General features: G+C 35.9%; 2 non-coding genes across 2 annotated transcripts; both read left to right on the forward strand.

Annotated features, from left to right (window-relative positions):
- Nucleotides 1–1322: 1322 nt before the first annotated feature.
- On the forward strand, nt 1323–1446 carry LOC118968348 (small nucleolar RNA SNORA32). The gene has a single exon (XR_005055967.2). It is a non-coding gene; the product is annotated as a small nucleolar RNA SNORA32 (small nucleolar RNA).
- Nucleotides 1447–1851: 405 nt separating this feature from the next.
- Nucleotides 1852–1979, forward strand: LOC118968347 (small nucleolar RNA SNORA25). The gene has a single exon (XR_005055966.1). It is a non-coding gene; the product is annotated as a small nucleolar RNA SNORA25 (small nucleolar RNA).
- The last annotated feature ends 12049 nt before the right edge of the window (nt 1980–14028 follow it).

The following is a 14028-nucleotide window of genomic DNA, read 5'->3' on the forward strand; positions in this document are numbered from 1 at the left end:
ATTGCTTATCCAAAGATATATCTAAAATAATTTGGAAATCAGTATTTCAATCAGTTGTCTTCATGGGCATGAAACCTGCACAGTCAAAAGTGCCCCACACTTGCTTTAATGCTGTTCTATCTCCATCTTAAAATTCTTAATAATTTTATCTTTGAACTTGTATTTTGTAAGTGAAGTCACAGGCCATGTGGCCTGTGCATGAGCAGAGGAGACAGGAGTGCCCTCCAGTTTATTTGCCAAATTTGCACATAACTTTGTAGATTTGCCTCAAGAATGCAGAATTGTGGTGGATATGTACAATGCCTGAGAATTCAACAAAATTCAAAGCAAGTACCAGATAAGCATGTTACATGCAAAACTAAGTGCAGCTCTGACAGCCCTGAGAGGCCACGCTGTCCATTCAAACCAGAAATAGCCTTGAATGCAGAAAGCAAGCAGTGGCATCCTAAAAAACCCAAATGACTAAGGAACCCTATCATATATTTTCTTATTCATGTTACTTCCCCTTATTAGCCAACCACTTACATGGAAAAATGATGACAAAGAAGGAAAGGGAAAGAGAGCAACCATAGTTCTTTTCCTTTCAGTGGTTCTTCCTTACTCCTCAGTAAGCTGCAGATCGTGCTCGTAGAATATGTGCATATCAAGAAGCGATATAAAACAGTTGAGTTAGTTTTGTGCAGCATTTCCACTGTTCTGGTTAAGAATGAAAGACTCGTGCATGAATGAGATACAATATATGAGTTGTGTAATTTTGGTAATTCTGCATGATTATTTTCTCTTGTATTTGCATTTAAAACTGACACTGCACAATACAATAATGAATATTAAAAGTCATGCTGATAATCTTAAATTATACTTTTTCTTTATTTAGAATATTAAATCTCAGGTGATACGATTGCAAGTCCAGAAAGAAACCTCAGAAGAAAGGAAAAGGCTATATTTTAGTACCTTTAAAAAATATATCTTAATATAGATCACATACCATACAATTTACCCACTAAAAACATACAATTCAATGGATTTAATATAATCACAGATAGGTGCAACCATCACTACAATCAATTTTAGAACATGTTTATCACTTCATAAAGATAGCCCCTCCCCTTACCCCTGCAGGTCCCTCCTACACTCTGCCCTAGGCAACCATTAATCTATTTCGCATCTCTATAGATACCGCTGTTCTGGATATTTCATATGAATGGAATCATATAATATATGGTTTTTGTGTCTAGCTCCTTTGACTTAGCTTACTGCTTTCTATTGTTAACATATATCAGTACCTCATTGCTTTATACGGCCAAATAAAATTCCATCATATGTGGTCATTACCAAGGCTTTTAGAATGCAGTTTCTCATTTGCTGTGGACGTGACCATAAAAAAAAATTTCCCACTAGGTTTTCTTTTCTGCTACCTTGTTAGCATTCAGTCTATTGGGAACATGTTATTAACCCTTCTGTGATTTATTTCCATTACCTGCGTGAGCGCTGTCCAATGTAAATACAAAAGCCATATTTGACTTTGTAATAGCCATTGGTAATCACTGAGGTTCGTACAACAGGCGTATTTTAAATCGTCACTGACCCATACATGGCTAGTGGTTGTTACAGTGAACAGGGCATGCCTTGACCTCTAGGATCTTGCAGCTGTTCTTTGCCTGTTTGAAATATTTCTGGGTTTACTAGTAACTAGGCAACTTTTAATGAGCAAACAAAGCTAGCTTCAGAAGTTAAATGGAAACTTAATCCTTAATTTTATATTTCTGTTATATGTAGGACTGACTAATAATAACTGGATTGAACAAAAGTTGATTTTAAAAGGTATGTACACACTAGGAAAAGATAATTACTGGGTCATTTCAAAGAGGGCTTGTGGGACCAAAACCAGGAGCTCTTAACTCTGTGACAAAATATTGAAGTTCTCCATGGGATGTAATAGCCACTTAATGTAAGTGCTGTTTTCCTGATGAGATACACGAATTTAACCACTCATATCCATATCCACAATTGGCAATGTAGTAAAGTCTAACCCAATACTTTTATTGAAGATCATGCCTCACTTTGGAGAAGCAAAGGCAATTGGCAGTCAAAGGAACCACACCATACTAAGTTTTAAAAAAATTTATTGACTTATATTGCCTATGTTACATAATAAAAACAACCCTTTACAGTTAAAAAAAAATTCCATCATATGGATACACCACTCTGGTTTACCTCTCTCTTCTGTCTTAACTTCTAGTTTCGTGGAGCTACTTATCAGTATTCTCCAAAGTAGGTTCTAGAAAAAAAAATTCACCAATATATCTAATCACACTTCTAGTATTTTCTACTTACAATTTAAATGAACCATGGATGTCATATTTCTAAACTTAAATTCTCCTACTCCCAACACAGAGTCCGTATTCCAGTCAGACAGGCCTCCTCACTATTCACTGCACAACACTCCTTGAGTGGAGTACTCGGGGTTGCCATCTGCTACTCTCACATTTTTATCTTGTTGGAGGGAGAAACCATCTCATATGCTAATTTCACTTTCCTCCTCTCTTCCTGTGCAATCTTAAAGGTTCTTCCTCCTCACAGAATTTTGTTCCTGCTTCTATTATAGCATTTTATGTGTATTACAATAAAAATTTATTTCCTTTTTCCTTCACTTAACTATGAGGGCAGAATTCACAAAGGTTTTTTTATTTCTGTATCTCCAGCTTCTAGCACAGTGCTTGGCACATAATAAGCACTAAATTAACCTTCATTAAGGGAAAGAAGAAGGAAGGGAGAGAGGTTATATGTTTGCTTCTGATCATATACTATATGTTCATATCTCTGTATCTGGTGCTGATCTTGAAATTCTGCTTCAGCCCTCCCATATTTGCATTTTAAGCAACTGATTTTGGGCTCTATCCAGTAACATTCTTCATGTCTACCTCCAAATATGTTAATTAACTATGTCCAAATTAATAATTCAAATTAATAAATATACTAGGCTGATTATCAGTACTGCATATTCAGTTTTATTTGGTTTATTCAGTGTATATTGGTGACCAGAAACTTAAGGTATAATGAAAGTCCTACTCTTGGAAAAAAAAATACCCAGGTTATATATAGTATTCCTCTTTCGTGGTCTTCATGAATATTTGATGTTTCACATAAGACTGTAGCTCTCATACCAAGTGAAATAATCATTTAGACTTATCCAGATACTATTCCCTTGAAAAATTCTAGAGAAATACAGGGAATTTTAGTCACCAAATTTACTTTTTCTGGATTATTTGAGAGTTAATTTCTTTTGATGGTATTTTAAAAATAGTATTACCAGACTTGGTTCATTTCAACAGGCTTTTATAAGTGTAATTCTGTATTTTATAAATGATTTTTATTATATTTAAACAGGATGTTTCTTGATAACTTAGCAAGAAATAAGTTACTCTCAACACTAAAAGTCTATTAACATTAAATTGTAAATTCTAATATTTCAGGAATGTTTCTTGCTGACAATCAAGCCTATCAATGTTTCCATTCATTTCAACAGGTATCTTGTGAAAGCAGAGTAAGTCAGAGTTCTGCTCAAAACCTGATTATCATGAATTGAAGTATTTATTATCTTCTATGCTCCTAGCAGTATATTCGGTAACAGCAATGCAAAGTTGAGTAATACATATTTACTACCTCCTAGGAAGTCAGAGATTAGTAAAGGAAATCAGCAAAATATACAACTAATGACAATATAAAACAGACTGTATGGTTTTTTTTCCTTTTTAAAGCCCCAATTCTATTATAAGGAAATGTTAAATTAATGCAAGGGTTGAGTAAGAAATGGCTTCACAAAAGTAGTGACATTTGCTCTAGGACATTTTCTTAAAGAATAAATAAGATATGGAAAGATGAGATGGAGAGCAAAGGTATTCAGGCAGAGCAGTAAGTAAAACACAGCATACTCACCTGATGTGCCTGGAATGGAAAGTATAAGTGAAGTGGAAAACGAATAGTAGACAAATAGCCAAGATGGGAAACAAAGGAAGAGTGGGTATTTTAATGGAAGAAAGGGAGGAAATAAGTGGTAGGTGATAAGTAGCAGCTGAAGGCATGGAAGTGGGTGAACTAATTCAGCAAAAGTAGATCAGAGAAAAAGAAAAAGGACAGAGAAAAGGCTGTCGTGGTCACTATTTAAGGGCTTAGCAGAGGAAGAAGAATCAGCAAACACACAGGTAGAAACTCCATCAGGGAAGTATTGAGGTTTTAAGATTCATGTTGTTTTATTTTACTTATTTTTTTAATAAAAATGACATATATTTTTTAGAGCAGTTTTCGGTTTCCAGAAAAACTGAGTAGAAAGTAGAGTTCACTATATTCCCTTCCCCTACCCCTCAGTTTCTTCCATTATTGGCATTTTGCTTTGGTGTGGTACAGATGAACCCATATTGATACATTATTAGTCACTAAGGTCCAGAGTTTATACAGGGTTCCCTCTTTGTGTTGTACAATTCTGAGTTTTTTATTGTGCTTCTTGATGTTCTTCATCACTTTAGAGATATGTCTTGATAGTGAGTTTATTCATTGTTCTTGTTATTTATTCTTATTCTTCTTTATAGTGATATTTCGTAATTAATCACATTTAATTTTTTTTGAAATTTTCTTGATAATGGGAATTACAAATCTATCCCTCTCTGTCTTAACTTCTATTTCATGGAGCTATATGTCAGTATTCTCCATAATAGCTTTTAGAAAAGAAAATATTCACAAATATATATAATCATGCTTCTAGTATTATTTCTAGTTACAGTTTAAATGCACCATAGATGCCATATTTCTTCTTCCTTTTAAAAAAAGTATTTTATATGGGAACGTGGACACCAAAATACTAATGGTGTTTATCTCTGTGTGGATTATGAGTAATTTTATTGTGTTTTATAGTTTCCTATATGTTTCTAGAAATAACATCAATACTTTGTAATTGGAAAAAATTTGTTAGAGGTAACTTTTGGTTTATACAAAATCCTTAGTGAAAATACAGAGGAAAATCCCAATGTTATGTTACAATGAATATATGTTATATGTAAAAGGAATCCTTTTAAAGAAATCCTTAGAAATAAAAGCGAAATTAAGGCAAAACAAAATCATACCATGACTTAAAAGCACATTACCCTCAAGGATACAAAATCTATTTTTAACAGTAGGACTATTGTCCATAAGAGCACAAAATATTCTGGATGGATAGAAGCCTCCAGCTGTAAACTGATGGACCTTTGTGGTCTAAAAGCAGTTGAGCGTCTACCTTTAAGAAACCATTTCTCATGTTACAGCAATTGAGATTGTGGAAAATGTATAGAATAGATTGTGTTTCACTTTCTTTATTTGCATGGCTTGTTGAAGGTGGATTAATACTGTGGGAATCCTTATTCCATTCACAACTCTGAATATGTACTTATGGTACTTACACATCTAGAGTTTAATTGATCACTCTTGCCACCATCTGTACATGGGTAATTTTTACTCAAGGAGTATTGGTTCCAATGTATTGTTCTGACATTTTACACTATAGTTGATTCAAACAGAAGAAAATACCACAACAACTGGTGCTCTAAAACAAAATTCAGCCCCCAAATTTTCACACAATAATGAAGTCTAATATACTCATCACCCACACTTAGTTTACTGTATAGTCATAGTAAAGCTTGTGAAAGTAAGAATGAGATCTAGGTAGAAATTAACATCACTCACTTGACAAAAAGTGCTCAATGAAATCAACTGAGGCTACAGACTTCAATTTAAGAAAGTTACATAGACCTAGAGTTCCTAAAATTTATCAACTGTGACTGTGGACTGATATTTGCGGCCTCCCTTCCCCTCTCTATTCTACTATTTCTTTTCAATCATGCTATCATGTAACTTGTTTAAAATTTTTTCAAGGACTGAAAATTCAAAAACAAAACTAAACAAATTAAAACAACTTAAAAACAAAACTTCTTGGAATTAGAGTTGCAATCTAAAAATATGAACATAAGATATGGGAAATCTTTATAATTTTTTAGAAATTTTAATAGCAGCCAAGGCAAAATATGTACCAAATGATCAAATTCCAGCTACAAAAGGTTTGAAAATTCACTTTTAAAGGTTTGATAAACAGCTTCTCCATAATCATAACACTTTCCATCAACTTTAAGAAAAAAAAAAGCAAGGGGAAAGCACATGGATTATAGAAGAGGGTTATTTTCAGATATAATTGATGTTATTTATTTATAAGTTTTATGTATTTCTAAATATCATTATAATTGAGGCTTTGTGTTAAGCAGTTTAATCAAAAACTGTCTAAAATTCAAAAAATAAATTATCCTGATAAATTGCTGTATTAATTCCTACCCTTGGTTGTAATGTATCCTGACTTGACCCTAATATGTGATCTGAAACTTTTAGGTCAATATTTCTGTGATGTAATTCGGGACCACCCGTGGCTGGCTCTAATAATCCTGGAATACGTCTGTAGTTCACCAAGGAACTTTGACCTGTTCTGACAGCAAAGGGAACAGTGGGAAGTTCCGTTGTCGAGGAACCCACTGAGAGAGGGCAGAGGGATCTATATTCCTTTAGTACTGCTCTATATCAGACATTCTAGGCATTTAAATGGGTTTCTTAATGTTTCCCAAAATCTTATGGGTAACATATTAATATCCTACTTCACAGATGAAGAAAATGAGACTTAAAGGGGGAAAGTGACATGTAGATGACATTTAGCTTTTCTTTGTGATGAAAACCCAAACTCATGAGGCTAAATCAGAGAAACCTGTTGTAAGACAGTGAGGCTGTAGACTCATAGACATGGAAAAGGGACTAGTGGTTAGGAAGGCAGAGGGGCTGGGGTGGGTGGGAGGAGGAGGGGAAAGGGATAAAGGGGCACAATAATTCACAATCACAATATAAGTTGGTCATGGGGATGGTAGCACAGAATAGAGAATACAGTTAATGACTTTGTAACATCTTACTACACTGATAGATAGTGACCGCACTATAAGGGGTGAGGATTTAATAATATGGGTAACTGTTGAACCACTGTGTTGTATAACTGAAACCAACATAAGATTGTATATCAATGATACTTTAATAAAAGAAAAACAGTGAGGCTGGGCAAAAACTTGTCAGATGAGTTTCAACATGAAGAAATGCAAAATGACATTGATTTAAAATATATTTAGAAGATAATGTAAGCCATTATTAACTAGTCCTTTAAGATAATAATCCTCAAAGTGTACAGCCAACACACCAATAAAAAACTGCATCACCAAAAATTAAATGGAAAACTAAATGAAAACACTGTCTAGCACTTGAACAAACTATAATATATTCATATCTAAAATATTTGGCCCTATTTTGCTTACTTCATCTCTAGAAATAAACAATGGAATCAAAGAAGACCCAGATGAAATTCACGGACTTGTTTAAGGTAAAGCAACACTTGAAATTCTTTAGGCTGAAAATATAAGCTCTTCCATCCTCAGATCACTTTTTGTGAAATGCTGGTTTAAACTCCAGAGTATGATGGAAAGAAGGACGGACATGCATACTCACTCATTTCTTATCCAGTTATTCATGTAACAAACATTAGACATGGTACAGATGCTAGAAATCAAAGATGACAAAGTTATCTTTTAGACACCTCCTGTCTAGATACCCCTGCCATTTTAGTCTAGCCCGGGATATAAACACAGACCTGTGCCAGGCTCTACCTGTTCCCTTGGGCTTGGAAAGGCAGTTCCTTATTGTTACCTTTATTTTCCTCAACCTTCACCCTACCCCAATACTGACTGTAGATTATTCTCCCCTCCTTTAGGGGAAGGCTGGTTATGAAAGTTTTATTGCTCCCTTTCTTACTCCAGCTGACCTGGGCTTTATTGGGAAAAATGTGTGATCTGTGTTGAATCCTTAGATGAAAGTCCCTGTGTCAACTTCAAAATCATACAGAAATGAAAGTGATGAAACCTATCAGTGTCCCTAGCTCTTGTTTTTTTTTCTTAATTGAATTATCTTTGATAAAGAACCTTATGTTGGTTTCAAACGTACAACTCTGTGGTTCAGCAGTTACCCATATTATTATTTCCTCACCCCCTCTACTGTGGTTACTGTCTATCAACATAGAAAGACTTTACAGAATCATTAACTATATTCTCCGTGTTGTACTAACATCCTCATAACCAACTTATATTCTGATTGCAAATTATTGAGCCCCTTTATCTTCTTCACCTTCCCCTGCCACCTGCCCCAACCTCTCCCCCATGGTAACCACTAGTCCCTTCTCAGTGTCTACTGCTGTTTTGTTCCTTCTGTTTTGCTTTGTTTTCATATTCCATAAATAAGTGAAACCATGTGGTATTTGTCTTTCTCTGCCTGGCTTATTTCACTGAGCATAATACCCTTTAGATCCATCCATGTTGTTGCAAATTGCAGGATTTATTTTATTTTTATGGCTGAATAATATTCCATTGTTCATATACACCCCTCTTCTTTATCCTTTCATCTATTGATGGACATTTAGGTTGCTTCCATATCTTGGCTATTGTAAATGGGACAGCAATAAACATAGGTGTGTGTATATCCTTTTGAATCAGGGATTTTGTTTCCTTCAGGTAAATTCCTAGGAGTGGAATTACTGGATCAAATGGTATTTCTACCTTTACTTTTTCTGAGGAACTCCATACTGCTTTCCACAGCAGTTGCACTAATTTACATTTCGAACAGCATAAGAGAGTTCCCTTTTCTACACCCTTGCCAACACTTTTTATTTCCTGTCTTTTGGAGTGGCCATTCTAACTGGTGTGAGGTGATATCTCATTGTAGTTTTAATTTGAATTTCCCTGATGATTAGAGATGTGGAGCATCTTTTCATGTATCTGTTGGCCATTTGTATTTCTTCTTTGGAGAAATGTCTGTTCAGGTCCTCTACCCATTTTTTAATTGGGTTATTTGTCTTTTAGGTGTGGAGGCATACCAGTTCTTTATATATCTTGGATGTTAACCCATCATCAGATGAGTTATTTATGAATATATTCTCCCATATTGTAGGATGCCTTTTTGTTCTGCTGATGGTGTCCTTTGTTATAAAGATGATTTTTTAGTTTGATGTAGTCCCACTTGTTCATTTTTTATTTTGTTTCCTTTGTTCAAGGACATGTGTCCAGGAAAAAACTGCTCATGTTCAAAAGATTCTTGCCTATTTTTCTTCTAAGAGTTTTTATAGTTTCATGACTTACATTCAGGTCTTTGATCCATTTCAAGTTTACTTTTGTGTATAGAGTGTGACAAAAATCCAGGTTCATTCTCTTACATGCAGCTGTACAGTTTTTCCAACACCAGTTGTTGAAAAAGATGTCTTTTCCCCACAGATGCCAATAGCACAAGCAAAAAGAAAAGATATAAATTATTAATTAGACTACATCAAAATGAAAAAAAATTATACTTCGAAGGACACTGTCAAGAAAGTGGAAAGACAACCAATGGAATGGGAGAAAATGTTTGCAAATTATTTGTCTGAGAAGGGCTTTTATCCAAAATATATAAAGAACTTACACAACTCTTATAAAAAACAAATAATCCAAGTAAAACTGGACAAATGGTCTGAATAGAAATTTCTCCAAGGAAAATGTGCAAATGGCCAGTGTGGGGAGAACAGAAGTTCCTATGGCCAGGATCCTCACCTGACCCTAAACTACTTGATGATGTAAATGGCCTACTGCTAGGCTAATGTTTTCACATCTGCAGGTAATGAGCTATTATGGACTGAGTCACCATATAAAGAGCTCTGCCCAGTGCTCTGGGCAGAGGCAGAGAAGAAGATGGATTATGGACCAGCAGACTGCTGGATGCAGACTGATTCTAGAGCTCAACCTACCACCAGGAAAATAAAGTGGGTGTGGAGAAAGTGAAGGTTCCTATGTCCAGGATTCTCACCTAGCCTTGGTCAGCTTGCTCACTACACATGTATGGGCAATACATTGTTATTAACTCTATAAAGAGCTCTGCCCAGTACTCTGGGCTGCTGCATGACTGCAGAAGAGCAGAGACTGGGGTGGTGGCAGCACCAAGGACAGAGATTGAGATGGCAGCAGGGGCAGAGAGGCCCAGAGGGAGAGACCTTCTTGCTGCATGAAGACTTCCTCTGGGTGATGGGATTCCAGTGATTGACCTGTCACCATGGGAGTAAAGTTAGGTATAAACCCTTTCACCTCAAGAATGTTCCATTGATATTTTTTGGTCTCATTGAATCCATAGTGAACTTGTCTAGAACTGAAACCCATTGTCAAGACACTGGGTACAAACCTTTTTACCTTGACATTTCTCAGTCTCACTAAATCCATAGTGATGTTGTCCAGGGCTGAAACCCTCAGGCAAGTCAGTGTTGTTTCTAAGAAACCATTGACTAATCCAAGATCACAGGTAGTTTTCTTCTAAGTTTTATAGCTTTAGCTCTTATATTTAAGTCTTCGATTAATTTTGAGCTACTTTTTGAATATAATGTTCAAATAACAATTCAACATGAACAATAACCTATACACTATAACACTTGGCCAAAACCCATAGCAATCCAGTGAGATCCTCTAAAGTCTTAAAGAGAATGGTTTTCTACCAGAACTCCTGGCTGTATGTATTGGCAAGAAGAGCCAGCCCACAAACACTGCTGCTCTTAGAATTCAGCATCTTGAATACAGTCTGCAGAGATCTGTGATAGTACCACATGAATCATAATATCCTCCAGTACAAGAGGACCTACACCACCTGCCTAGGTCAAAGACAGGTCTTTTGAGTTCAAGGGATGAGTGTGCCCACTTCCCAATGTTTGTATCAGCAGATAGCTAACAAGTCTGTCCCTAGGGCTCTAGGTATGTAAATTAGTTCAGGGGAAAAGAAATGGAGGGATTTTTAAAGAGATTAGATCAGATTTCAGGTTATGTTGATCAAATCTACTAGAGATAATCTTCAGAAGGTTTTGCAAGTAGAAGAGAATATTTTACAAGCTAAATTGATGTGTGCTCAGGAAGAAGTGTTCTTGATAAAGTGCCCTGGATAAACCTCAGCAGAAGAAACTACTGTTTCCATGGTTGAGTGGTTGTGCTTAAGAGAGCTTTAGACTGAAATAAAGGGTGAAGTTTAAAGCCAACTGAATAACTTAAAAGATTTGAGCCAAAGTGTGAAACAGCCAAGGGAATAAAAGCCAAAGAATTAGCTCATAAAACTTAATGAGTCTAATTAGTTTAAATGGGTTGAATTTAAGTTTCTCTGCAACTGTCCTCTGCCTTCTTTTATATTGTTTGTGCCCTAAGATCCCCTTATAGGAGAGCAAAGTAGTTCTACTGTCCAATCAACCAATCAAATATGCTATGCTGAGAAGTGATAACTGAAAAGATTTAAGCCTTAGGTAAAATTTAGGAAATTTTCCATTATTTCCTTAGTGAAAAATGGACATATATGAGCAACAACATCCATTCATTTACTAACCCAGCAATTATTTATTTATCATCTATATGACAGGGCATTGTTCTAGGCATTAGGGATATCACAATGAACAAAGGAGTCTTGACTCATGGAGTTTATATTTTTTGTGGAAGACAGATAATTAAAAACAGACTGTCAAATAGTGATACGTGCTATGAAAAAAAAAGTTGCAGAATGACTGAGAGGGTCTATTTAATATAAGGTAGTCAGAGAGATGACAATTGCTCTGTTAATATTAATAGTATTAATATCATTCAATAAAAATGATCAATCAATGGCTACCACCCAAAAGACAAACAACAACAAACGTTGGTGAGGTTGTGGAGAAAGGGGAACCCTCCTACACTGCTGGTGGGAATGTAAATTAGTTCAACCATTGTGGGAAGCAGTATAGAGGTTCCTCAAAGTGCTCAAAATAGACTTACCATTTGACCCAGGAATTCCACTGCTAGGAATTTACCCTAAGAATACAGCACTCCAGTTTGAAAAAGACAGATGCACCCCTATGTTTATCGCAGCACTATTTACAATAGCCAAAAAATGGAAGCAACGTAAGTGTCCATCAGTAGATGAATGGATAAAGAAGATGTGGTACATATACACAATTGAATATTATTCAGCCATAAGAAGAAAACAAATCCTACAATTTGCAACAACATGGATGGAGCTAGAGGGTATTATGCTCAGTGAAATAAGCCAAGTGGAGAAAGACAAATACCAAATGATTTCACTCATCTGTGGAGTGTAAGAACAAAGGAAAAACTGAATGAACAAAACAGCAGCAGAATCACAGAACCCAAGAATGGACTAACAGTTACCAAAGGGAAAGAGACTGGGGAGAATAAGAGGGTTGAGAGGGATAAGGATGGGGAAGAAAGGGGGTATTATGATTAGTATGTATAATGTGGGGGGTGGGGGAAAGGGGAGGGCTGTGCAACACAGAGAAGACAAGTAGTGATTCTACAACATCTTACTATGCTGATGGACAGTGACTGTAATGGGGTTTGTTGGGGGGACTTGGTGTAGGGGAGAGCCTAGTAAACATAATGTTCTTCATGTAATTGTAGATTAATGATAACAAAATAACAAAATAAGGAAATTAAAAAAAGATCAATCATTATTCTTTGGTATCTATCAGAATAATAACAACAATTTTTGATTACTTCTAGTGCTAAATATTATTTAACTTACACTTACAACAAATCTGAGGTAGTAGTATTATTAATTCTAATTTATGGTTGATGAAACTGAGCCTTAGAGAGGCTGGCTGTTTCAGTAAACTATTGCTATTTGTCAAAACATTTCAAAACTTACTGGCCTAAAATAACAACTTATGTGCACATAATTTAGCAATTTGGTCAGGGCTTGACAGGGACAGCTGATAGGCTCCACATGGTATCAGCTAGGGTGGCATGACTGGGGCTGGGATTGTCTTCCAAATTGACTTCACTATCACAGTTGGCAAACTGGCACTCACAACTGAAGTTGAGTTGGGACTGTTGGTAAAGGGCCTCACTTATCTTCCATATGGCCTCTTCAAATAGCAATGTTGGGTTTCTCACATCATGGCGGTTTTGGGGTACTTAGATTTCTTAAATGGCCACTGGCTTCCCCTAGAGCATAAATATGGGAGCTGCCAGGGCTTTTTAATTTTTTTGCATTTTTATAACAATTTATTCAACTCAAGAAATCCAATATTATCATTTAAATTACAGTCCATCTAGTTAGATATATATCCTTTACTTTGTTCTTATCTCCAAAATCCAGTGTGTGTTTCACAGTTACAGCACGTTCAATTTGAAAATTAAGTTTGATCATGTATATTTGATCTTTATCTAAATATAAGATTTACTATTGTAAGCTTCATACAGTCAATTTGCCCAAACATCTGGAATGACACCAATCTGGGAGGACAAGTGGATGTCCCTTGGGGCCTGGATAATGGGAAACAATGTCCCAACAATCTTCAAGGACATGGGAACTTCCTGGGACGGTCCCAGGAGCAGGTAGTTCCATGAATCACAGTAAGTAGCTCTCTGTGCTGAAGCTGTTTTGCATCTGTGGGTGGTTCAACATTAAATTTGTGAAGTCCATCCTTACTCCTCTGTCAATGCTTATTTATGAATGCCAGGCCTCAGAAGTCACAAAATGTTGCTTCTGCCACCTTCTGTTAGTTAAAGGTAATAAGCCAGTCCAGAATTCAAATGGGGGGATTATATAAGAATAAGAATACCAGAAGACATGGTACATTGTGAGCTACCAATGTGACTGACTATCACAGTCTGCCCTTTGGCCTCCTACATGCAAAATTATATACATATATCCCAACACCTCCAAAAGTCTTATTCCATTCTTACATTGGCTCAAAATCTAGGATTGACCAGGATGGTATTACCTCATGGTAAATGTAATACCTCCTAGTATTACCACTTTTCCATATGCTCAGGCCAGAATCACTCAATCTCCTAATCCCTTCCACTTTCTCCTCCCATTTCAATCCAGCAACGTATATGGTTGACTTTACTTCCTAAATATCTTGTTAATTTCTAACCT

The sequence above is a fragment of the Manis javanica genome, chromosome 4 (genome assembly GCF_040802235.1).
Source record: "Manis javanica isolate MJ-LG chromosome 4, MJ_LKY, whole genome shotgun sequence".
Lineage (NCBI taxonomy): Eukaryota > Metazoa > Chordata > Mammalia > Pholidota > Manidae > Manis > Manis javanica.